Source organism: Ambystoma mexicanum, chromosome 5p, assembly GCF_040938575.1.
Source record: "Ambystoma mexicanum isolate Mex_15411 chromosome 5p, UKY_AmexF1_1, whole genome shotgun sequence".
NCBI classification, from domain to species: Eukaryota; Metazoa; Chordata; class Amphibia; order Caudata; family Ambystomatidae; genus Ambystoma; species Ambystoma mexicanum.
In genome coordinates, this window is record NC_090930.1 from 323,151,995 (window position 1) to 323,176,368 (window position 24,374).

General features: G+C 46.0%; 1 long non-coding RNA gene across 1 annotated transcript in view; it reads left to right on the forward strand.

The window, feature by feature from the left end:
* The first annotated feature begins 1,897 nt into the window (after positions 1-1,897).
* Positions 1,898-24,374, forward strand: part of LOC138481645 (uncharacterized) — a 306,558-nt gene continuing 284,081 nt past the window's right edge. Inside the window, exon 1 of the long non-coding RNA XR_011274307.1 lies at positions 1,898-2,131. This is a non-coding gene — a long non-coding RNA (uncharacterized lncRNA). The remainder of the gene's footprint in view (positions 2,132-24,374) is intronic.

Genomic DNA, 24,374 nt, shown 5'->3' on the forward strand with positions numbered 1-24,374 from the left:
GGACAAGACATTCCCATGAAGAACACAGGGATCCTAGGGTGCAGTGGCAACACCTACAGGGATAACAGATAAACAGAAGCTCAGGGAAGCAGACATTGTACCAAATGCATGTCCCCACGTTGTACACACACATACCATGCAGTCACTCACAGTACTGGATCTGAACAACAAGTAATGGAAATACAAGTCATGCAATACATTGAGGAGGAGAGAAGATACAGTAAACAACATTGAAAAACAAGTGACTTGATTGGGGAACAAAGGTAAAGTCTGACATGGTTCCACATATGCAAACCAGTACAAACCTAGATGCACCAAGTGTGCTAAACCTGTCATGTGTAGTCAATGGAGACACATGGACAGATCTGGGAGCAGATGAGTCTGTGTAGACCTGCTAATGGATGTGTGAGTAAGATGTGATCTTGCAGGAGGGCAGGTCTTCTGAGTCGATATTGGCATAGAGTGGAGTTCAGGGAGTACACATGCAGGGCCCCGTAGGGCACATAGGGTGGGTGGAGAAGAACGGTGGCAGAAAGAAGACATTGGGGGTCATTACGACCCTGGTGTTAAGGGTTTAATGGTGCCGTAAAAGGTGTTGGTGCCGTTAAACCCTTAACGCCTGATTACGAGGTCCCTTTGCGGCTCCCGACCTTAACGGCTGGTCTGGACCAGCCGTTAAAGTAGGGACCCGCAAAGGGACTTCCAAGGTAATTACGGTACCGCAATTTTTTGTACCGTAATTACCGCCTTCCCCAGTCCCATTGAGCCCTAAGGGGCAAATATGGGAATGGGGAAGGGCCAATGGTAAATGGGGAATTACCGCCCCGCCAACCTTGGAATGGGGCGGTATTTCCCCATTTACCATTGGCGGACTCGTTACAATACCGGCAGCAACCATGGTGCTAATAGCGCCATTGGTTACCACCGGTGTTGTAATGAGGGCCATTGTAATTGGCAGTGAGGCAAGAGGTGAACAATCAAAAAACAGAGTCCAGATGTTCAAAGAATGCAAGACGTGAATGAGGATGTTGATGTTTAATGTTGAAAATACTGGCAATGGCTCACGTGTGATAAGTGCTGCACTTTCTTATTATCTGGCTGTCCAATGTGGAAGTTCAACCTGAAAAACAATGCACACAAATGGATGCACAAGGATACAAACACACATCTGCACTGACATTCACTGTGACAAAATGATTACACCCGCAGAAAATCAAATATGTGAGAATCCATGCAGAGATTGTAGTGGCCACTAATGCAGACATTACACGATTGACAGTGCTCAACCGTACCTGTTGACAGAGCTACCCTGATGTGATTCCCTCATCAACTCCAACAGAAAGTGTACATCCACATCTGTGACTGGAGGGCCAGTGCCTGGCAGAGGGCATGGGGACTAGGGAGGTGAAAGGGTGATGGGAAGATTTCTCATGGGATGCAGTCACTGGATGAATCAGGATCAATGCAACAACATGACACTAACCATATAGCAAATTTGCCTACATGCAAATATGTTCAATAAGATTATTAACCCATTGCTACCTGCACATGTGATCCTGTTGTAATCAAGTCAACCATGACAGCTCACACCACTGAACATGGCTGCATCCCAGCTGATCTGAAATGCGTGGATGGCCTGATCGTACATGACCACCACGCTGCCTCAACCCTGAGTTCCTGAAATTATCCATATCTTCAATTGGATTGCTGAGATTGCTGCTCATATGATCTGCAGTGTTTCAAATAGCCCTAATCGACATTCACTTTGTTTTTGCACTGCGCCACCCAACCCAAAATGGCCGGCGCAACATGGGCTGAAAGCGAGGCTGTCTCAGGTTGCTAGGCAACTACCTCCTTTCTTGGGCCAACCCGCATCACTGGCAGGCGGATGCCAGCAGCGGAAGAAGGCAAGGAGAAAGGCCCTGTTAACATCCTTTTAGCAGCCGGTTTGCAGCTTTCTGCTGTGATCCCTTATCTCCCCCATCATTTGTGTCCTGGAGCCAGATCTCTGCTGTGAGTGCTCGTAGGCTTTAACAGCTCACTAAACTCGAATGCCCAAATCGCAGCGACCTATTATCTGACCTCTGCTAACCACTTCTAATTGTACTATGGCGCAACGTGTGCTTGGCAGGTGAGCCCTAATCATGTCGCACTCGTCTATGCTCCCGTACCTCTAGTATATTGACTTGATGATACATTTTACATTGAACATTGCCCGTTGTTGTTGTGTAATCCACCCAACCCATTTCAAGTAACTCTTCGCACTACTTTTCCGTGCTGGCCGGTACGACTTGAGACTCAGACACACTGTGTCCTGATAGACTCTCCCTCTAATCTACCACAGCCTGGTCACCTTTTAAGGGGTCAGCTCGATTTTCGAGTAACCTCAACCTCTTGTGGCTTAACCAATTTCACATAAAGTACTATTCACGGTAAACTGTGATGCATTATGCTGCCTTATCCATGTTAATATGATACGCACAGCGCCGCTTTACCTATGCTAACTCGAAATGCTTACTACATTCTACAGATGTCAGTTTGAAATGTAGTCTGTTAGATTACTGAGCAACTAATTATAAACTACGGTACTATTTTGTTAACTGTGCACTCCTAAGCTCAGTATACTAGTCTGATTGCTACTCTAATGGACACTATGCTTTGTACAAATGAATAATGAATTGTATTTTCATATTGCCTTTCAACAAAATGGAATGCCAGTAGTCTAACTAATCCCATACCATATTCATAGTAATGTGTTGGTGATTACATACATGACTTACCACTGATGCTACATATGCCGTAGAACTATCTTTGTCACATCTCTATAGAGAATATAGTCATGTCAGGCTGGCTACTTGCCACCATGTTCCATTCTGTGTTGTACTTAATTCTCTACCTTGTACAGGTAGCCCTTTTATCAGCCATAGAAATTGCCTAACCATACTAGGATGCCACTGACATCATCCCATCCCCTGCCCCCACTCCATTCCTACCCTCTACCGCACCATTCTCACCTAGCCAAGTCCATGCCAACACCCCCAGTGCTACCAGAAGCATCAATAACTCAAATCCCACTATCACCTCATATAGGATGGCTCCGAAATAAACACCAATGACCACTGATGATTCACTGTCCACCACAATCCAGCCACAGCCACGTACGTACAGACCAAGCCTATCCCTATTCAAGGCAACAATAGACTTTTTCGTATAAGATCACATACTAAAGCAAGTACTTTCCATCATTGTCCAGTCATAGCTACTCCCATACAGACCAAGCCCATCCCCAACCTTCACTATAAATATTACAAGACACCTGCAGCAGTGACTACCAAACAATCTGTCAGTCTCCTAGATGCACAAACTCTGACTACCCACACTGCACCTAAAATTGAGCCACTAGTCAACTTCAAAGGTACCCTCATCAATGCCCGGTCAATAGGAGCCCACGCCATCGAGATACATGACCTCATTATTGAACAACAATTGGACTTCCTAATAGTCACAGAATCCTGGCTACACTAGCATCTGGACCATTGTTAGCTCTCGCCATCCCACCAGACTATATCATCCTCAGGGCTGATAGATCCAATACTCATGGAGGTGGCGTATCCATTATAGGTAAGACTGACCTACAATTAGATCATGCCCCCTCGAAGACATAGAAGGTTACAAAATCCTCTTAGTCAAATTCGCTACCAACCATAAAAACTACCATCAACCTCGTGGTGATCTACAGATCACCCAATACCAATTCCCATCCAGACGTAGATATATCACTGTTACAAGCCCCACTCATTAAACCAAATGTATTATCCTTGGTGACCTCACTTTAGGTTTTAATGATAGTCAAGACCACAAAGCAGAAGCCCTTCAACTGCCCTTAAAGATATTAATGTCATAGAACTTGTGAATGCCGCTACCCACATCAAGGGTAGAACATTGGATTGGATACTCTCACTTAACATTACAGTAGCTATTGAGTCAATCATACCCCTTGACTGGACAGACCATCATAGTGTAAATTTCACCCTTACTTGCAATGAAATATACCCTCCCAAGACCAAGACAATGCATACTTATGAAACTAGAAACATTCGCAAGCTCACAGTTGAGATCTTAACCCCCATTCTTAGTAAAGCCTTAGCAACTATCTTGGTCACTAGTGACAACCCATGCCTCCTGGCAGACACCTACCATAAGTGCCTCACATCCACCATTGATTCATTAGCACCACTAACAACTAAAACGCAACATGCTGATAAAAGAACATGCTTCTGGTTCAACAACGATCTAGTATCGCTAAGGCGAATTAAACGATCGCTTGAATATATCCACAAAAAATCTTCCACTACAGACTCCGCTATTTCCTTTAATGCTGCAAACAACATTTATAAAGAGGCAATTATCACTCATAAAACAAATGCATATAACACTCGCATTAGCAATCCTCCTCGGATTCAAAAGAGTTGTTCTCCATTCTCAGAGAGCTGGAAAACCCTATCCCAGCCACCAACCCAGCCAACCATTCAAGATGCACTAGCTGCCAAAATCGTTTCGCTGCGAAAGAAAATAGTCTCTAAAAGAAAATAAATAGCTGAAAAAATGTCCTGAATAACACTAAATCCAATGATAATGACATGCCACTATTCCATTTCACCCCAGTGACCCAAGAGTTAGTAACTAATACTATTGCCAAACTAAAAGCCTCCAAATGCAAATGGGATAACTTGCCAGCCCACTTAGTCAAATCATGTGCATCTACCCTCACCCCTATTATCACTAATTTTGTCAATGCTTCCTTCAACAGAAATATGGTCCCAACCAGTATCAAAGAAGCTTGGGCCACCCCACTTCTAAAAAAAACCAACCCTTGACCCAACTGTACCCACAATTTACCGACAAATAACTACGGTCCCATTCTTGCTTAAGATCATTGATAAAATAGTATATTCACAAATCCAAACCCATTTCGAACATAACCAGCTCTTGGGGGCTAGACAATCTGGATTCAGGCCTAACCATGTGATATCGTGATGGTGGACCTCCTCACGCATCCACTCGTGTATCCTCTCACACACGCAAGGATACCCTGACACTGGAGCCTGGGTGCAACACGTCTTTATTCAAACGATATCTGGGCATAACTAACTGTTCTGGCGGCAACCCCGCCCATCCCCAACACATGGGACGCAGCCCACTAAACAGTGACAACAGAAAGAGGACTCATCCTCATATCAACTATCAGTGACGACATCACACCCACCCGTTACTAAACTTTTAGTTACGCTCTCAGTCCATTTCTTCAATGAGGCGATGAGGTTTTTTTTTTGCTCTCTGTGGTCGATAGTTCACTCTTGGAGATGACTCTGTCCATTCTTCAGATGCCATGTCGTTTCCAGAGTCTTCCCTTTCTCCGTCATAGGGAGCGTCCCACTGAGAGAACGTGTCACTCACGCTTGTGTCACCGGCGTACTGAGGACCAGGCATCTTTCTGAAATGAGAAGCGTTTCGAGTTATGGACCGGCGGTCTCCTTCCGCGGTGATGAGGGACCCTTTCTTCTTGACAATGATGAATGGCTCTTCATTGAAAGGCGCCATGTTTTTGCGTGGTTGAGGTTGTCGGACCACTACCATGTCCCCCGGTGTCAGGTCATTTCCTCTGGCCCGGCGAGCGGTGTTGGCAGCTTGTTTCATATTCTCCTTCATGATGGTGTCCCTTGTTCTCATGGCAGCGTCGTCCTCATAGTGGTCCTCATCAGCGGCTACATGGGGTAGTCGTGTTCTAATCATCCGTCCGAACATCACTTCTGATGGTGACTTCCCAGTAGTGCTGTGTGGGGTGTTCTTGTAGTCTCGCAGGAGTTGGCATAGCAGTTTTTCAACATGCTCCCCTGTGAGGCGCGCAATTTGTGTTGTGCGTTTGATGTTGCTCATGAACCGTTCTACTGTACCGTTTGCCTGAGGCCACAACGGTGTTACTTTCCTGTGGCGAAAACCAATGTATTCTGCAAATCTTTGGAAGTCTTGTCCAGTGAATGGGGGTCCATTATCGGACTTGACTACTTTGGGTATTCCGTAGGTTGCCAACATCCTGTCCAGTGCTGGGATGGTATGATGTTCGGAGGTGGACGGAACTATCTGCAAGTCGGGATATCTTGAATATTCGTCTACGACTACCAATATGTAATCACCCCCTTCCAAGGGCCCGAAATGGTCGACGGCTATTTCTTCCCAAGTTCCTTCAGGCAGCGCAGTCATGCTTAGTGGTTCAGGGAATGTGTGCGGCTTTATGATGGTGCAGGTGGGACACTTCTTCAAGAGCTCTTCCACTGATGTGTCCAGTTGGGGAAACCAGAGTTTTTGTCTTAGCATCCTTTTTGTGGACACAATGCCCCGGTGCCGTTGGTGTGCTAGTTCTAGCACCTTCTGTCGTAGGCTTCTCGGGATGACGAGTTTGGTCCCCTTTAGCAGGAGTCCTTCCTCTGACTTTGCGAGTTCTTCTTTTACCGCTAAGAAGCATGTGATGTCTTGTTTAGTGTCTTCATTCATTGCTTCGCGGATCTGCTTTGCATGTTTCCATCTCCCAGTTTCCAGGCATCTTAGGATGATTTGTATTCCTTGATCTGCGTTGGATTCCCTTGTTATTTGATCCATGTCAAGCCCTTGCGGTGTGTTGTTGTGAATGACGTATCGGATATACTGATCAGCGATGGATGTTTCTGGTCCACTCTTTTCACTTGGGTGGCGGGAGAGAAAGTCTGCAGGGTTTTGTTCCTTCCCTGGCCTGAGTATGATGGTAAATTGATAGTCCTGTAATCGAAGTGCCCACCTAGCTATTCTTGGCGGCATTTTCGCCTGAGGATTGCCATAGATGAAAACGAGTGCCTGGTGGTCTGTTACCACCACAAAAGGTTTTCCGTATAGGAAAAGGTGAAAATGCTTGCAGGCCCAGATGACCGCCAGTCCTTCTTTCTCTGCTTGCGAGTAGGCTTGTTCAGTTTTGGAGAGGATTCGACTGGCGTAGCATACTATGAGCACCCCACCCCCCTCTCTGTTGTCCAATTGTGTGAGAAAGGCACCCAATCCGACGGGACTGGTGTCCACGATGAGTTCTGTGTTCTTCTTGGGGTCAAAATAGGCCATGTTGCGGGCATCAGAGATGCGGTCCTTGATGATTTGGAATGCTTCTTGGCATTTGGGAGACCAGACGAATTCGGTGTTTAACTTGGCGAGGGCTCTGAGGGGCTCGCTGATGGACGCAAAATCTCGTATGTACCTTGTGCAGTAGCTTGCAAGTCCGAGGAAGGATCTGAGGTCTGAGGTTGTCGCGGGTGGTTCAGCTTCGCGTGGTGCGCTTACTTTTTCGGGCTCTGTTGTCATTCCCTTTTCAGAAAATATGTGTCCGAAGAACCTGAGTGTCTTCTTGCGAAATTCACATTTTTCTTTGTTCAACGTTAGCTGGGCTTCTTCAAGGGCCATGCAAACTCTCATCAGTGTGTCATCGTGTTGCTCTTGAGTTTGTCCGAAGACTAAAATGTCGTCGCTATAGTTCAAGCAGTTGGGCAAGTGTTTGATGACACTGTGAATTTCTGCTTGGAAAATTTCTGCTGCGGAGGACACTCAGAAACTCAACCGTTTGTAACGGAATAGGCCCAGGTGAGTGGCAAATGTTGTTATATACCTGGAGTTTTTGCTGAGTTCCAGCTGGTGGTAGCCTTTGTTTAAGTCCAGCTTGGAGAACACAGTCGCTCCATTCAAAAGATGTACCATGTCCGTTATTCTCGGAGCTTGGTGTGGTTCCCTCAGGATGGCCTCGTTTGGTCTCCTCATGTCAACGCAAATCCTGATGTCTGGGGAGTCTCTCTTGGGCACCGGCACTATAGGGGAGACCCACGGTGTGGGGCCTTCTGCTGGCTCAATAATGTCTGCCTCGAGCAGTTTGGCTAGCTCATTTTCCACTTGCTGTTGAATGTTGATGGGGATGCCCCTGTAATGCTGTGCTACTGGTGGGACACTGGAGTCGATATGGAGCTCAATCTGCCTGTCCTTCAGTTTTCCGAGGCCTTTGAACAGTGCTGGGAAAACTTGGTTGATGCTCGCCGTTAGGTCTAAGTACTTGTGCACCATGATGCGATATAAGATGTGAATAAGTCCCATCTCAATGGCTGCTCGATAGCTTAGAATGTATCCGCTCTCAGTGGCAGCCTCTAGCACATGCATGGGGATGTCCCTCTCATGTTCTTTGTATCGACATGTGGCCATGAAGAATCCTTTGCATGCCAGTGGTGTTTTTGAGCCATATGGGTAGATGAGGGCTCTTGCTGGCTGTAGGCACGGGGCATTTGGTATGCTTTCATAGACCTCCTCACTTATTACATTCACGGTGGCTCCGGTGTCTATCAGAAATTTGGCTGTGGCTTTATTGACTGTATTCTCAGAACGGGGCTGTGTTCTTTTGCCGTATTGTTTCCAAGAGCATATAAGTATCCCTTTCTTCTCGGTGTCTCTTGATGTTTTTGCGGCCTGCGGGTTCTCTCTTCCGAGGATGTACTTGACATGCTTTCTGATTGTGACTGTTCTATGAGGCACCGCACGTACCTCCTGGGTCTTCTCCTTGTTTTGTGTGGCGTGGTTTTGCTCTCTCTCCACCCCCTTCTGTCTTGTCTCCTTTCTGCTTGTTCATCGGGGTATCTGTGACGTCCTTGTTCATGAGGTTGATGGGTGACTCGGTGATGTTGGGTGAGTGGGTTTTGGTCCAGTTCGTTTGTGGGCTTTCCACTTCTCCCTGCCCCCTTCATCTTGCTGCGTAATATGAAGCACACGGCCTTGTAGTGGTTTTCACCACCGCATGCGGAGCATGTCTGGGCCATGGGGGGCATGTCCCTTCATGGGGGTGTTCGTGTCCACATCGATAGCAGAACGGGTCGCTGTTGGTTTTCGCCATCCCTTCTAGTTTGTTCAGGCTTTCGTGTTTCCCATGTGTGATTTTTATTTCATCTAGGCCCTCTACTTGCGCTGTGAGTGCGGCATCTGACCGGGCCAAACGCAGGATTTTGTCTAAGCTTCTCGGTTGTTGTAACAACCGTTTGCGAAAAATCAGCGCTTTCACATCCCACAATGATTTGCGACCTGAGGGCCTCCTCATTGGGGTAGTTGTTGAAGTCACAGTGTTTCATTTTTGCTCGTAGCCTCATGACGAAGCATCTATGGTCTCTCCCTTGATCTGCTTGGTGGTGTGGAATACATGTCGTTCATAGTCTACATTAGTGTGGGGTGTGAAATATTCCGTGAGTGTTGTCTTTAACTTGGTATAGGTGTCAATGGTGTTTTCCGGTATTTCGTCGAGGATGTCTCGCACGTTGGATCCTACGGCATGGTTTAATAGATTTAGTTTCTGTTCATCCTGTAGCGGTCCGGCCGCCTTCAAGCATACTTCAAATCCCTCAGCCATCTTTTCCACCTCGACCCGAGGGTGCCAGTGTCAGTGAGGTCAAAGTTTGCCGGCAATTGAGCTAAGAGGCTATCTGTCATCTTTCTGTGCTCTGTTTTGGCTGGAGTCACAGGGACTATCAGTGGTTCCTCTTCCGAGCTGCTCAGGGCTTGAGCTGGGGCTGTGGGGGCTGCCAGTGGTTCCCCTTCCAAATCACTCATGAGCTGATTTTAGGAGTTTCTCATTGCGCTGCGCTGCATTGTGAGCTTGACAGTGGCTCGCGTTGGGCGCGTCGTGCGCGTCGTGCCCAGTGCGGTGGGGGCTTGGTGCCAGAAGAGGGCGCTGTTCTGGTTTGTAAGCAGCTTGCAGGCACTTTCCCGCCCTGTGCGTTGCAATTTTTACGCGCCAACCGGGGGGGCGCTGTGTTGCGTGTTGGCGGGCCTGTGAGGCCTAGTGTTTTTGCTGATGGCCCTGATCTGCAGCCATGGTGGTGTTGCATGCGCTGATGGGCCTTGTGGAGGTGAGAAAAAAAAATGGAGCTCTTGTGCTTACCCCTTGAAGTGGTCTCGTTGGAGTGGGAGGTTTGCTCCTCCACCGCTCGTCTTTTGCTTGTTGCCGTCAGCGGGAGCCCAGTGCTCCTCTACCACCCGGAATGCGTGAGCAGGGAGTTGCTGCTCTACCTGCCGGTGTTCCAGCGTGCGCAGTTGGCTTCGCTGTCGTTTTCGTTGACGGGAGACGTCCGTTCTCCACCGCCCGGATAATCCGACACGCGGGGAGCCGTTGCAGCTGCTCCACCCGCGGGATGTGTGTGCGCCGGAGCTCGGGCGATGCTCGGGCGATGCTCGCGCAGGGGAGGGCTTGTCTCGACGGTGGTGAGCCTTCGCGCTCCAACCCACTGTGTCGACCTTCCCTGACTGGTGGGGTCCTGCACTTCCAGTGGTATCAGGCAGTATACCACGAGCGCGGTGGTCTTGATGATGGCAGGCATGGTGGGATCTCGTGTCCGCCTCGTCGCCAATGTGATATCGTGATGGTGGACCTCCTCACGCATCCACTCGTGTATCCTCTCACACACGCAAGGATACCCTGACACTGGAGCTGGGGTGCAACACGTCTTTATTCAAACGATATCTGGGCATAATTAACTGTTCTGGCGGAAACCCCGCCCATTCCCAACACGTGGGACGCAGCCCACTAAACAGTGACAACAGAAAGAGGACTCATCCTCATATCAACTATCAGTGACGACATCACAAACTATAGTACTGAAACGGGACTCATTGATTCAGATGGACACCATCAGAGACTCAGGGAAACTTTGTATACTGTTGCTGTTAGACCTATCTGCAGCATTTGACCTTGTATACCATAACACTATGCACCACCCTAGCTAATGATTTTACATTCTCTTAAAATGATACACTTTGCGTGGAATCTTTTCTAGCCGAACACACGTCCAGAGTCTCCATCGGCAAAGATGCTGCTGATCCTATTTTAGTCACCATCTGGGTACCCCAAGGATAATTCTTCTCACCAACACTATATAATGCATACACTAAGCTTCTATTTTCGGCATTAGATGACATGGGTGTCATCTACACCAACTTTGCAGATGACACCCGGATCCTCATACCAATTTCAGGGAACTATGACCAGGACACATTCACCATCAATAAAATCTATGCTATTATCCAAAATTGGATGGTTCTGAACAGCCTTTGCCTTAACGATGAGAAGACAGAAATTCTCATTGTGGGATCTCAAACCAAAATAGGCACCCTCCACTCAGGCTATTCTTCAATCAACATCGATGGCACATTGATTCCAGTACTCAAACAAGTAAAAACATTAGGAGTGTAACTAGATGGCAACCTTACCATGGCCAAACACATATCTGCACTTTTGTCATCCACATCATACACATCCAAATTAATTGCCTTAGGCAGCCAGTTCCTCACACCCACAAATTGTATTACTCTGGCTAGGGCGCTAATTCTATCGAAGTTGGACTATTGCAATGCTCTATTACTAGGGACGTCCAACACCAACCTAAGTAAATTACAATTAATGCAAAACAAAGCATTAAGGGCAGCCCTAGGTATAAAGAAATCCGACCATATCTCCAACATCAGGAGGGAGGCCCACTGGCTACCCATCAAGGCCAGAATCATTTTCAAATTGTATGTGTCACCCACAAATGCCTCGCTAAAAAAGCACCTATCTCTATGAATAACACCATAAAGAACATCCAGCAGAACGCTCAGATCCAACAACAAGTCGCTCCTCGTGGTTCAGCGCAACAAAAGTACCAGAGCAGGAGGTAGTAGCTTCCAAGTTTTGGCCCCCAAACACTGGAACTCCCTCCTACTAAACATTAAAAATAAGGAATCCTTCCCCGGATTCAAAAAATCTTTCAAAACTTGGTTATTTAACCAATTGTAGAAAATGTACATAACAGCCAATGTTAGCCAGCCTCTTTAGGTCCAGTCAGCTTCTCGAGGTCTAGAAAGACTTACACCTATCTGAGGCCCTAACTGGATCTTGTAAATGATTTATGATGCCTGTAGTGTTTACTGTTCCTGCCTATGTATATTAAAAGTCTATGCAAAAATGTCTATTTTGTAACACTGTATGTCTACAAATATGTAAGTAATGTTCCAAGTCAATGCCAAAGATGTCTTTAGCTACGCCGTGATACCCCAGGGTCTGGGCATGTAACAAATGCAATAAATAAATAAATGAATAAATAAATAAATAAATAAATAAATAAATAAATAAATAAGTTATTCGCCTGAGAGGGCAACAGCACATCTCTCAATGTTGAAGAAAACAAATCAAAACAGTCCATCTCAGACAGAGGAAAAAAAACACATGTCTCCATCCAGGACAGGGGTATAAAAAACAGAACAATGTGTCCATCCCAAACAATGGGATAACAAACCAAAAAATCAGACCACCCCGGTCAGGTCCTGGACTGGGGGTAAAACAATTCCACCTGGGGGGGGGCAGGAGATGGGTGCGTGTCCATATCCACATGAAAGGTGTGATACTGGAAATGCCTTTAGGAGGGACAGGGCCTCCCAGTCCTTGTCCTATCATTTCTCTGTGTGTATTTTCTCTATGTTTTCTGCCACTTTTATCCAGCCTGGACCGCTGGCAGTGCAGCTTTTCATGGTTTCCTTTTGGTGAACACCACCCAATGGATACCTTTATGGCACCCGTGGGTGGGGTACACTCCTATGGCAACCATGGTTCGGGGTATACCCTTTTACCACTTATATGTGTTTTAGGAACTTGTGTGTTGCCCATAGAGCAGTGTATGGGCTGGTGGCAGCTATATGTGCTCTCTGAGTGTCCATTTTTGGGACACCCATGCTCTTCCATAGGAATCAGGGGACTCCTGACAGACGGCAAGATGGCCCCAGTGCCTTTACCTTTTTTACCCAAAGTCTTGGGGAGCCCTGCCTCTGTTCCTTCCCCCTGACTGGCTGATGGGTGTACATACCATACATGTGCTGGGGCTGTGTCCTGTCAGACTGACTGGAGCCTTCCCTGAGTCTGTGTGTTATGGGTACACCTTAGCGGTTGGACCTGTGTGAATGGAGATTGAAGTGAACTCAAAGTCTGTGTTATCGGTGTCTGGTGTACAGGGGGATCTCTTCCCATCAAGTGTTCTGGCATCTGTGAATTCATCTTGAGGCAAGGACAGGAGCAAAAGAACAGGTGCCCGGGTGATTCTCACAGCAGTCTTTATTAGAGGTTACAAGACACTTCTGGAAAAGCACACAGCAACATTGTGCCTTCAACCTGCTTATATAGGCTTATTTGGATGATGCAACACCCTCATGCAAATACTACTTGGTCAAAGTATGCTTCTGATAGGTTCTCTTAGCCAGAGGAACCAGTTTGGTTATTTTAAACCCAGCTAAACACAATTACAACATTCTTCCCCCTTTGCCAGGAACACATTTAATCACATCACTGGCAATCTCTTATCTACTTCTAGTGGCCCTGCTAAGTTTAGTTAGCCCTTATGAGAAATAAATATAAACACAATTATGATGCCAAGTAATGCAGCTGTTCTGTTCAAATGGTTAATTTCCCTTGCCTTTATCTGACTCCTTCATCAATCTTGTCTGCTTTTCCTGTCAAGTTCCACTTTTAACCTCCCAAACTTACTTATCTCACAGCAAGATGCTTCCAAAGAACATTTCTTAATAGCATGAGTCAAGAGTCAGGATTTCCACCCCTGTCCTTAACACCAGCAACCATCCATTTTGTGCTTGGGCATCCATTTTAAAATATATATCTAAGTCTGCCACTGTGCTACCATTCAGGCAGCCATTATTAAATTATTTAAGCATTTCTCACTTTGTATCTCTTTTTCATATTATATGTTTATATATTTATGGTATTTATGTGTGATACTTAAAGCACCCTTCCCTTCCTGTGTTGTTTTAACCCAGATATTGCAATGCCATGTGCACTTTTTACCTTTAATAAAGGTGTTATGACCTTGATTTCTGCAATAATAGAACCATTGATCTACCTATGATGTTATCTGTACTCAGTTGAGGGGGATCGGCACCCCTCTACACGCCCCCCCCCCGGTCAATATTCGACCAATATACCCTGTGTCCACCCTCCCCCATATACAATGTACCAATGCATCCCTATGTACCTATGAATGTACAGTGTCTTCAATCATATTGTATTCTCATAATCTAAGACACACATGTATCCTTTTTCCTGTTAAAGGATAGTTCCGGGACTTTTTTTTTATTGTTCCTATGGTTCGGCCATGTGTTTTTAAGCATAAATCGGTAGATCGTAGAAAACTTTCCTATGGACCTTACCCGACTTTTCGTCCATTAACGCACTCGAAAACATCCGCCATTTTATGATAATCCTCTCACTTGCCGCATCGCCCTGGCTCACCTGCTTTTGCGGCACTAAATCAAATCCCCCGCCCCTGAAACAGACTTGATCAAAACATTCATATTCCCCGCCTCTATCCGTGACGTGACTGAGCTGCGTAGGCAAACGCGCCCAGGCGTCTTCTACGCGACTCCACACAGAACCAGGAAATCAACACAGATGAGCTCAAACAACACAGTGCGCCACAATTGGGAATATGAAACTGTACTTTTAAATTAAACCGCAAGATTGTAAATTTGGTAAAGTACATTTATTTGACATAAAATGTTTTGAGAATATTCAGCGATTTGCATTTTTATTTGCTCACGTTCCGAAAAGTTCGTTTCGAGGCACACGATGTTCCTTTGCTGTACACAGGGTCTTAGATCATCTCACAATACAGCACCACAATTCGGAATATGAAACAGTGGTTTAAAAGCAAACGGCAAGATTGTACATTTGGCAAAGTACATTTATTTGACATCAAATGTTTTGAGAATATTCAGCGATTTGCATTTTTATTTGCTCTCGATCCAAAATATTTCGTCTTGAGGCAAGCGATGTTCGTGTGCAGTAGACAGGGTGTTGGTTTACGATAAAATAAGCTCTTCGGTCGCACTGATAATCGCATGGCTATTCCAACAACCAGGCACTAGGGCACCACAACGGTCTGTATGTTGCATCTAGCCGCTAGTACCGCGTAAGAGCATACTTGTACTTGGCGATCGTCCCACAAAATGGTCAGGGTGCTAACGTTGTTCACGCGGAGAAGCAACTGGCGATTGAAAAAGCCATCCGCCGGTGTCTGGTACTCGTGACACATGCAGTAATGCACGATGTATCTATTTGAAAAACATAAAAAAAGGAAATTAGTCTCACCATCAGATCTTTATTAAAATTATTCATTTTATATATTAGGTCTGGAAATTATTTCATAGCTAGGACAGTGCAACTGGGTTTTATACGTCAAGGGGGGCTGTAGGATACTGAGACAGTCCCCCAGTGCAGGGGTTGACAGGGAGTGCAGGTGGAGAGTGGAAGGGCCCAGGACCGAGGTCGCAGACAGTGGACAAGTTGTAGCAGGGGAGAGGGAGAGAGAAAGCAGAAGCAAAGAGGAAGGTTTGGAGGTGCTTCCGTAAAAGGAGATGGTTCTCTCCAAGATAGTGCGCGGTACAAAACAATATGCCACATAGAATGAACAAGTACAACTTAACCCGTCTTTAAAGCTACTGTATAGTAATTAAATTGCGGTATAAACTCATCTAAAGAGTTACTTACATTATATTTGCATTTTCCATTGTGTCTGTGCGTAGGGCAGCCCCGAAATACCACTCCTTCTATGCCGACGTTTTATTTCTTCTAATGAACGAACATGAAATGGCTTTCGTTTCTGAAATTATATTCATTATCGTTTCTTACGTGGTCCCGGCCTGTCAAGGTCAAATAACAATAGAACCTTATACTGAGTCGTGGGCCATTCTGGCACTCGAGAAAAAATCAAAGCAGCTGACCTTCACTTTGAACGAACACACATTCCTAGTTAGCTAAATTCAGTGTACGGCCGTTTTACAGGACTTGAAATTTACACTCCATCTTTGCATTTTGTCTGCTTGCTTTGCTGCCCCACAGAACCATAAATACGGAGACATTCTATATTTTTGGAAAAATAATTTATATTACTGTTTGGTTTCATTTAATGCGCAAATGAACAAGGTTCGATATATAAACATATTCAATGGGCCTGCGACATGAGGAGACTCGAGAGAACAGACAATCAAATTACAATCATTTAAACCGTGATGTGTATTTCTCAATGAGCTCTTCTTTAGGTGGACATGGAACAGAGGCAATGTTGGGTGGCAATGCAGTTGTCACCTGCACAGGTTCGCTCACAACTCCATTTATGTGCCTATCTAGGACGTCAACAATATGTCTCTCAATAAACTCATAATGCATATCCTCAAACACTGGTTTGATCACCCATTGTTTACTTCTTTTAGTGAAGGCCTTATTGTAGCGAAGCGTCCCTAAAGTTCCGGTCGTCCTACTTTGTTGACGTCCAACGTTATGGTTATGTGCCAAGACCGCTAGAAGAGTCCGATTTATCATGCCCTCCATGCCAAAATGCAATCGTTTTGGCCTGTACTTTAGGCACATATTGTGGAACACCTCCAAATCTCCTGTGTGGCAGAATTCCGTGAGTCCCCTCAAATCTCTTGTTATAGTTTTATCAAATACAATCTTTTCAATGGCTTTGTGAGTGGGTGATGAAGGAATCAACCACTTCTTCTTCCGTGCCTCCTCTGTGGACAAATGGCCATGTTCACAATTGTGGAAATATCGGTTTGTGTTCCAACGATGAACGTTTGTGCAGTGTGGCATTACTGACCGCCATTTTTCCAGTAGAATTTCCAACGACCCTCCACATGTTTTTGAGCTCCACCAAAGATGGTTGCTGATTGACTTGGACCACTGTGAAATACCTTGCGTTTCTTTTTTTTTACCTGCAGCAGACATTTTTTTATTGATTGTTTTTGCAAGATGCCAAACGTCAAATTGGTGATTTATATTTTTGTACTCTTCTCTCATTGTCTTGGCAATTGAAACGTGTCTGTCCGTGGCTATCAGGTCGATCACCATTCCCCGCGATTGTAGTTCTTGCAATGATGCTACAAAGCCAACTTTCTCTATGGCCACTGAGGATGTACTTTGTGACACCTGCACAACCACCAAACTCACAATTTTCTTACTTTCCATGTCCTGAAAGTGGTAGGTGCAGTACTTGGATGAAAATCCTGGGCTGTCGCACTGTCCATCACCGGCTAGCCTGAACCGTTTGCCCGCGAATGTACTATCAATAGACATTTTTTCCATTCTCCAAGCTTCGCTAATGGCTGGAAATAGATAATCGGTTTGGTATTTGTAGAACTGAGTTTTCGCAATGAAACGGATTCCCACAAACTGAAAGAAAGACTCTAATTTTTTAAAACTTGAACCACTAAAAAGTGCAGCCGCTGCACAAAGTAGATTGCCTGCTGGCAGTTGTCCCAGCATGGGTTGTGCAGACCATGAGAAAGGATGATATTTTGTACAGGTGGCATGTATTTTAAGGTTAGTGCCTCGAATTGCACGAGTCACATTAATCAATGGCTCCCCACATACTTCCCCACCTACCGAATGCCCACATTTCAACCGAATAATTATATCAATCAAACAACTATCGAATACAATGAATTTGGCCTCTTTCCTTATAGTGTCACTCTGCATCCCAGCTGGTTCGGCCTGTAACGTTGAGGACATGTCACTCACATGAAAGGTAGAATCTCTGATATCGTCTTCCGCTATGTTCAGTGATATTGAAGGTGTTTCATTGTAGTCCACTTCATTCTCTTCCATTGCAACATCTGTTCCTTCTCCGGCAATGGGTGAATAGGACAATTTCTTCAACTTTCTCGCGGTCTTAGTTTTTGCGGGTGTGGATTCTGTGAATTTATCTCCAACTGCATCCGAACTACCAGGAGGACATTCACTATCAATGGCTGGTGGTGGTATAGCTCCGTTGTCAATCACTTCATATTCTTCCCATTGGCACGATGCATCTCCAGTCTCAAGTCCCTGCCAAAAGGTTTGACAAGCAACATCTCTCGTTCGCTTCACTGTCTGTGTAGATCTAGTTCGTACACCCACTCGCAACTAGAGGACAGATTGGAAAAGGGATGTTCAGTTTAAACACAACTTACAGTATTGAACTATTAACAGTGACAAACAACATAATATAGTGACCAGGACACTAACCTTCTTTTGCTTTCTTTTCTTTGAAACTTTCTTGCCTCGAACTTCAACATCAGGACGCTGTTGCTCCGACTCGTGTGTGCATGTCTCCACTTCCTCTTGCGCTGCAACGACTACATTTTCATGATAAGCACATCCATCACGCACTGACGCTCCATCGACTCCCTGAAACATAGAACTTTCATTAGTATGTATAATAATATTGAAAACACAAAATGTACTTGGGGACCAATACCCACGTACATCTCAATAGCAAAACACGAATGAACGCTTTGTGTAGAACATTCAAACGACAATTATTCACGCATTGTTGATCTAGTTAGATGGAACTGGCAAGATCCATACCTCGGGCTCCTCATAGACTTCCATTGATGATATTATTGAAGGTGATGCTTCAGTGACTCCCTGAAACACAGTAATTGCATTAGTATGGTTTTCTATTTTGATAAAAAGAACAGAAAGTTTGTGCAGGCGTGAACGGCTCATCTAAATAGACCTGCACAAATGATCAGTTGTCTAAAATAAATAATGGATATGTAAATATGATTCGATTTGCTTGATCGTTGGAAGTGTCACCACCCAGAGATCTGCATCAACTACTAGGGGTGATGTTCTTGTAGAAGAAGCTCCGTCATCTCCCTGAAACATAGTACTAGCGTTAATAAAGAAGGAAGTATAGCGGATGTAATCACGTCATATGATTTCGCTTGATCGAACTGTCAGTATCCATACCTCGAAATGCATAAGAACATCAAGGGACGATGTAACTGCGGTGCACACTTCTGCAAGCTGTTGCGCCGACCCGTAACTGCATGCTCCCCCTTCTTCTTGGACTAATGCTCCATCGACTCCCTGAAACATAGGACTTTCATTAGTAATGAACACAAAATTGAAAAAAGAAGACACATAGGAGGGCGACGGAACTGTCCTGAAACGTACCTCGAGCATCTGAGTGACATCAACGGTAGGCGTCAATACGTTGGACTCCTCAGCATCTCCCTGAAAGACAGTACTTGCGTTATTTTGGATAACAATAATTATAACTGAAAACAAAGACTAGAGGACGAGTACAAGGGTGTACCATTAGGTAACATAATTACACGATAAATTAAAACTATTGATTTACATGCCTAAAACAAGTCAGTGGCAGAATAGCCAAGTAAGATTACCCGATAGGTGCTTGAAGTGGCTGATGACTGCAATAATGACACGGATGGAGAATCTTCCGCCTTCATATTGAGTGGATACATAAATGGGGAAATTATTGTTAGCTAATGCTACACACTACCGCAAGGCCAAGAGATAAATACGTAAACTTGACTCACCAGTGGAGGGATGTGGACGAATAGAGTGGGAATAGCGGTTGAGAGCAATTTTCGCCTCGCTCGCGGTGTGTTCTTCTTTATTAGCAATGATGTGGAGTACATGTCAGAGGTAAAGTGCCTGCTGCAGATGCGGTATCGATCACCCCTCTTGTCCGCAAAGACCTCTAGGACTCTACTTTCAAGCTCAGACGGTGGATATCCGCAATATCGGACCCATTCTCTTATCTGATCTATTGTCTTAGGGAAAACATGCATTATAGTACCTTCTGATTTATTATGGGTCTTCGAAGGACAACCGCCAATGGAACAGGCAGGCATTGTGGAAAGTTCTGAAAAGAAAAGATCAACAATTCTCTATGAATACCAATGTAAACTCAGAACATGTGACTAGTTCCTTGCATGTACTGTCTTGAACGAAAAGAAATTGGACGCAAAATGATTATGGTACATGGCCTTACCTTGACGAACAAACAGTTAGATGCAGGGATCAGAGTAGTTTCTTGTCGTAGAACAGGGAGCAGTTCACAGGTTGCAAACTGACGAGTTTCCTCGAAGTGGTCACGGAAGTTCACAGAGACGAAGAGCAGATAACCAGCACCTTCACGGGTTGACTAGCAAAGCGCAAAGAAGTGCTCATTAGAAATATGAAGTGGGTTATAAAGAATTCGAAACAGGGGTGTGTTTGTGAATGAATGACGTGTATATGTCGTGGCATTATGTGGATTGCAGGGGGCCGTCCAGCGTGAGGGGGGATGCTTGGCAGGAGACACGGGGTCTGGAGGTAGACATGGGAACAACAACCCATGCTCTGTAGACCACTTTGAAGTGTACATGGTCTTTGGCACCTCTTGGCCTTTATCGCTCCCTGACTGCTCCAGCTGCCAGCACAAGTACCCCGGTGCGAACTGCCTTTGATAGGGCGGGGGGTGGATTGGGGCGGTGGTCGTGCAGACAAGACACAGGAAGACTCGTGAATGGAGACACACTTATGTGGATTGCAGGGGGCCGTCCAGCGTGAGGGGGGATGCTTGGCAGGAGACACGGGGTCTGGAGGTAGACATGGGAACAACAACCCATGCTCTGTAGACCACTTTGAAGTGTACATGGTCTTTGGCACCTCTTGGCCTTTATCGCTCCCTGACTGCACCAGTTGCCAGCACAAGTACCCCGGTGCAAACTGCCTTTGATAGGGCGGGGGGTGGATTGGGGCGGTGGTCGTGCAGACAAGACACAGGAAGACTCGTGAATGGAGACACACTTATGTGGATTGCAGGGGGCCGTCCAGCGTGAGGGGGGATGCTTGGCAGGAGACACGGGGTCTGGAGGTAGACATGGGAACAACAACCCATGCTCTGTAGACCACTTTGAAGTGTACATGGTCTTTGGCACCTCTTGGCCTTTATCGCTCCCTGACTGCTCCAGTTGCCAGCACAAGTACCCCGGTGCGAACTGCCTTTGATAGGGCGGGGGGTGGATTGGGGCGGTGGTCGTGCAGACAAGACTCGTTTGCCGCAGGGCCTCACCAAGGAGAGGCCATCTAACTGCATGTAAGAGGCTGGCTGCAGGATCTAGTACATGGAAGGCAGGGGGGTGAGTTTATAAATACCTCACCCTCCCAGGAGAATATATGGGTGCAGTTCACCCTGGAGACCCTGGATGCCTAGGCAGTTAGTCAGCAGCAGGCTGGCCTGTGGTGGCAAGGCGGCACGGGCCAGAGGTGGTCATCTCTGTACCCGGTGACCAAAAGGATGATTTATTATGATCAACCATATTTACCTATAACCATGTTTTGTATCAATAAAATACAACGGCCTTCCTATTATTGCCAACGCTTGAACAAATCAAAACAACCATTGTTAAAATATATATTGGGTTTTATTTTGGATCTTAATTTCAATTGAACATAAATAATAAACATTACACATTGTAAATTTGCGGTTGCAGCACATCCAGGGAAAATCCGCGGTATTGTCCACTGTCGCTGGGGAAATGTTGTCTAATGGCAAGTACCGCACAGGCAGGTATTACTCTCCGAACGCGGTGTCCGAGCCTCCCGTGAAGCCACCAAGTGAAGCAACGATAGGCCACCAGCCTGTACCACCTGTGAAAATGAAAGATGCAAACTGTATTAAAATGACAAAACTTTCTTATCACTGTCGATTCAGGTAAAAAATGTCATTCTGCTTTGAAAAAAATTCTATCTAGAAAATGCACAATATGGAACCAATTTACATGCATTCGAATGATATGTAGATGTAATTTTATATGTGGGAGACGACCATGACATAGTAGTGGCATCACTGACATCACAACCAGAGTATACTTACTCGTTACTCGGATTACGCGGACGAACAGTGCCGCGAAGTTCGTGCATAAGCACCATCATCATCCTCAACACGGTCCGTGAGAGGCAGGCTTCCCTGAACTCTGGCAGCTCGGTGATGCATTGCGGACTTTGCTCGCCTTCCTGCAGACTTTGCTCGCCTTCCGAAATGTAGGCCAGGCATCCCGAGTTTTCTCGGCAGCAGCAGTTCTCCTCCTCAGTTGGCATTAGCTCGCACCGATTGCACGTGCACCAGGTGGAGACGCCGTCCATGCGACATGGTCCAGGCTCTTCATCTGTTGAATCGTCCTCCCAACTGCCGTCCGAATCCCCATCGTTTTCGCGTGCTTGCCTTTCCAGTAGTTCTTCCTCAGTGTACTCGGGCTCGTACATATACGGCATTATTGTAGCCATTATGTGGTAAAGAAAGTAAAATAATTTATAGCGGTGGTACTGGTATCTGTTCACACGGGCTACAATCAACGAGGTAGCTGACCAGAGCACAGAAACGAGTCACAGAATACTCAAAGTAACACAGAGAGAGGAATGGATTCGAAAATCTGCTGCTGTGTGTTGTGAAACGGTCTGTTTATACTTATTGAGGAAAGAGGCGTCCTGCCATTTCCATGGCGACACTTCATTAGCTGAGGCGCAGCGATTGTTGACACGAAACGGGAAATGGGCGGTACGCGTCTGCTGATGTCAGGCTCAGGGGCAGGGGATTTGATTTAGTGCCGCAAAAGCAGGTGAGCCAGGGCGATGCGGCAAGTGAGAGGATTATCATAAAATGGCGGATGTTTTCGAGTGCGTTAATGGACGAAAAGTCGGGTAAGGTCCATAGGAAAGTTTTCTACGATCTACCGATTTATGCTTAAAAACACATGGCCGAACCATAGGAACAATAAAAAAAAAGTCCCGGAACTATCCTTTAAAAGATCATTGCGTATGTTTCATCCTCCTTTAATCATGTATGTATGTATCCCCAAACAATAACTTTGTTTTCTCCTGTCTGGATCCCACCACCATTACCCAATTAAATATAAAAATAATATGCACAACAAGTGATTTCAGCCACCACGAGAATCGGGAGAGCGTGTTGGCGGGCCTGTGAGGCCTAGTGTTTTTGCTGATGGCCCTGATCTGCAGCCGTGGTGGTGTTGCATGCACTGATGGGCCTTGTGGAGGTGAGAAAAAAAAATGGAGCGCTTGTGCTTACCCCTTGAAGTTGTCTCGTTGGAGTGGGAGGTTTGCTCCTCCACCGCTCGTCTTTTGCTTGTTGCCGTCAGCGGGAGGCCAGTGCTCCTCTACCGCCCGGAATGCGTGAGCAGGGAGTTGCTGTTCTACCTGCCGGTGTTCCAGCGTGCGCAGTTGGCTTCACTGTCGTTGCCGTTGACGGGAGACGTCCGTTCTCCACCGCCCGGATAATCTGACACGCGGGGGGCCGTTGCAGCTGCTCCTCCCGCGGGATGTGTGTGCGCCGGAGCTCGGGCGATGCTCGCGCAGGTGAGGGCTTGTCTCGACGGTGGTGAGCCTTCGCGCTCCAACCCACTGTGTCGACCTTCCCTGACAGGTGGGGTCCTGCACTTCCAGTGGTATCAGGCAGTATACCACGAGCGCGGTGGTCTTGATGATGGCAGGCATGGTGGGATCTCGTGTCCGCCTCGTCGCCAATGTGATATCGTGATGGTGGACCTCCTCACACATCCACTCGTGTATCCTCTCACACACGCAAGGATACCCTGACACTGGAGCTGGGGTGCAACACGTCTTTATTCAAACGATATCTGGGCATAATTAACTGTTCTGGCGGAAACCCCGCCCATCCCCAACACGTGGGACGCAGCCCACTAAACAGTGACAACAGAAAGAGGACTCATCCTCATATCAACTATCAGTGACGACATCACAAACCATAGTACTGAAACGGGACTCATTGATTCAGATGGACACCATCAGAGACTCAGGGAAACTTTGTATACTGTTGCTGTTAGACCTATCTGCAGCATTTGACCTTGTATACCATAACACTATGCACCACCCTAGCTAATGATTTTACATTCTCTTAAAATGATACACTTTGCGTGCAATCTTTTCTAGCCGAACACACGTCCAGAGTCTCCATCGGCAAAGATGCTGCTGATCCTATTTTAGTCACCATCTGGGTACCCCAAGGATAATTCTTCTCACCAACACTATATAATGCATACACTAAGCTTCTATTTTCGGCATTAGATGACATGGGTGTCATCTACACCAACTTTGCAGATGACACCCGGATCCTCATACCAATTTCAGGGAACTATGACCAGGACACATTCACCATCAATAAAATCTATGCTATTATCCAAAATTGGATGCTTCTGAACAGCCTTTGCCTTAACGATGAGAAGACAGAAATTCTCATTGTGGGATCTCAAACCAAAATAGGCACCCTCCACTCAGGCTATTCTTCAATCAACATCGATGGCACATTGATTCCAGTACTCAAACAAGTAAAAACATTAGGAGTGTAACTAGATGGCAACCTTACCATGGCCAAACACATATCTGCACTTTTGTCATCCACATCATACACATCCAAATT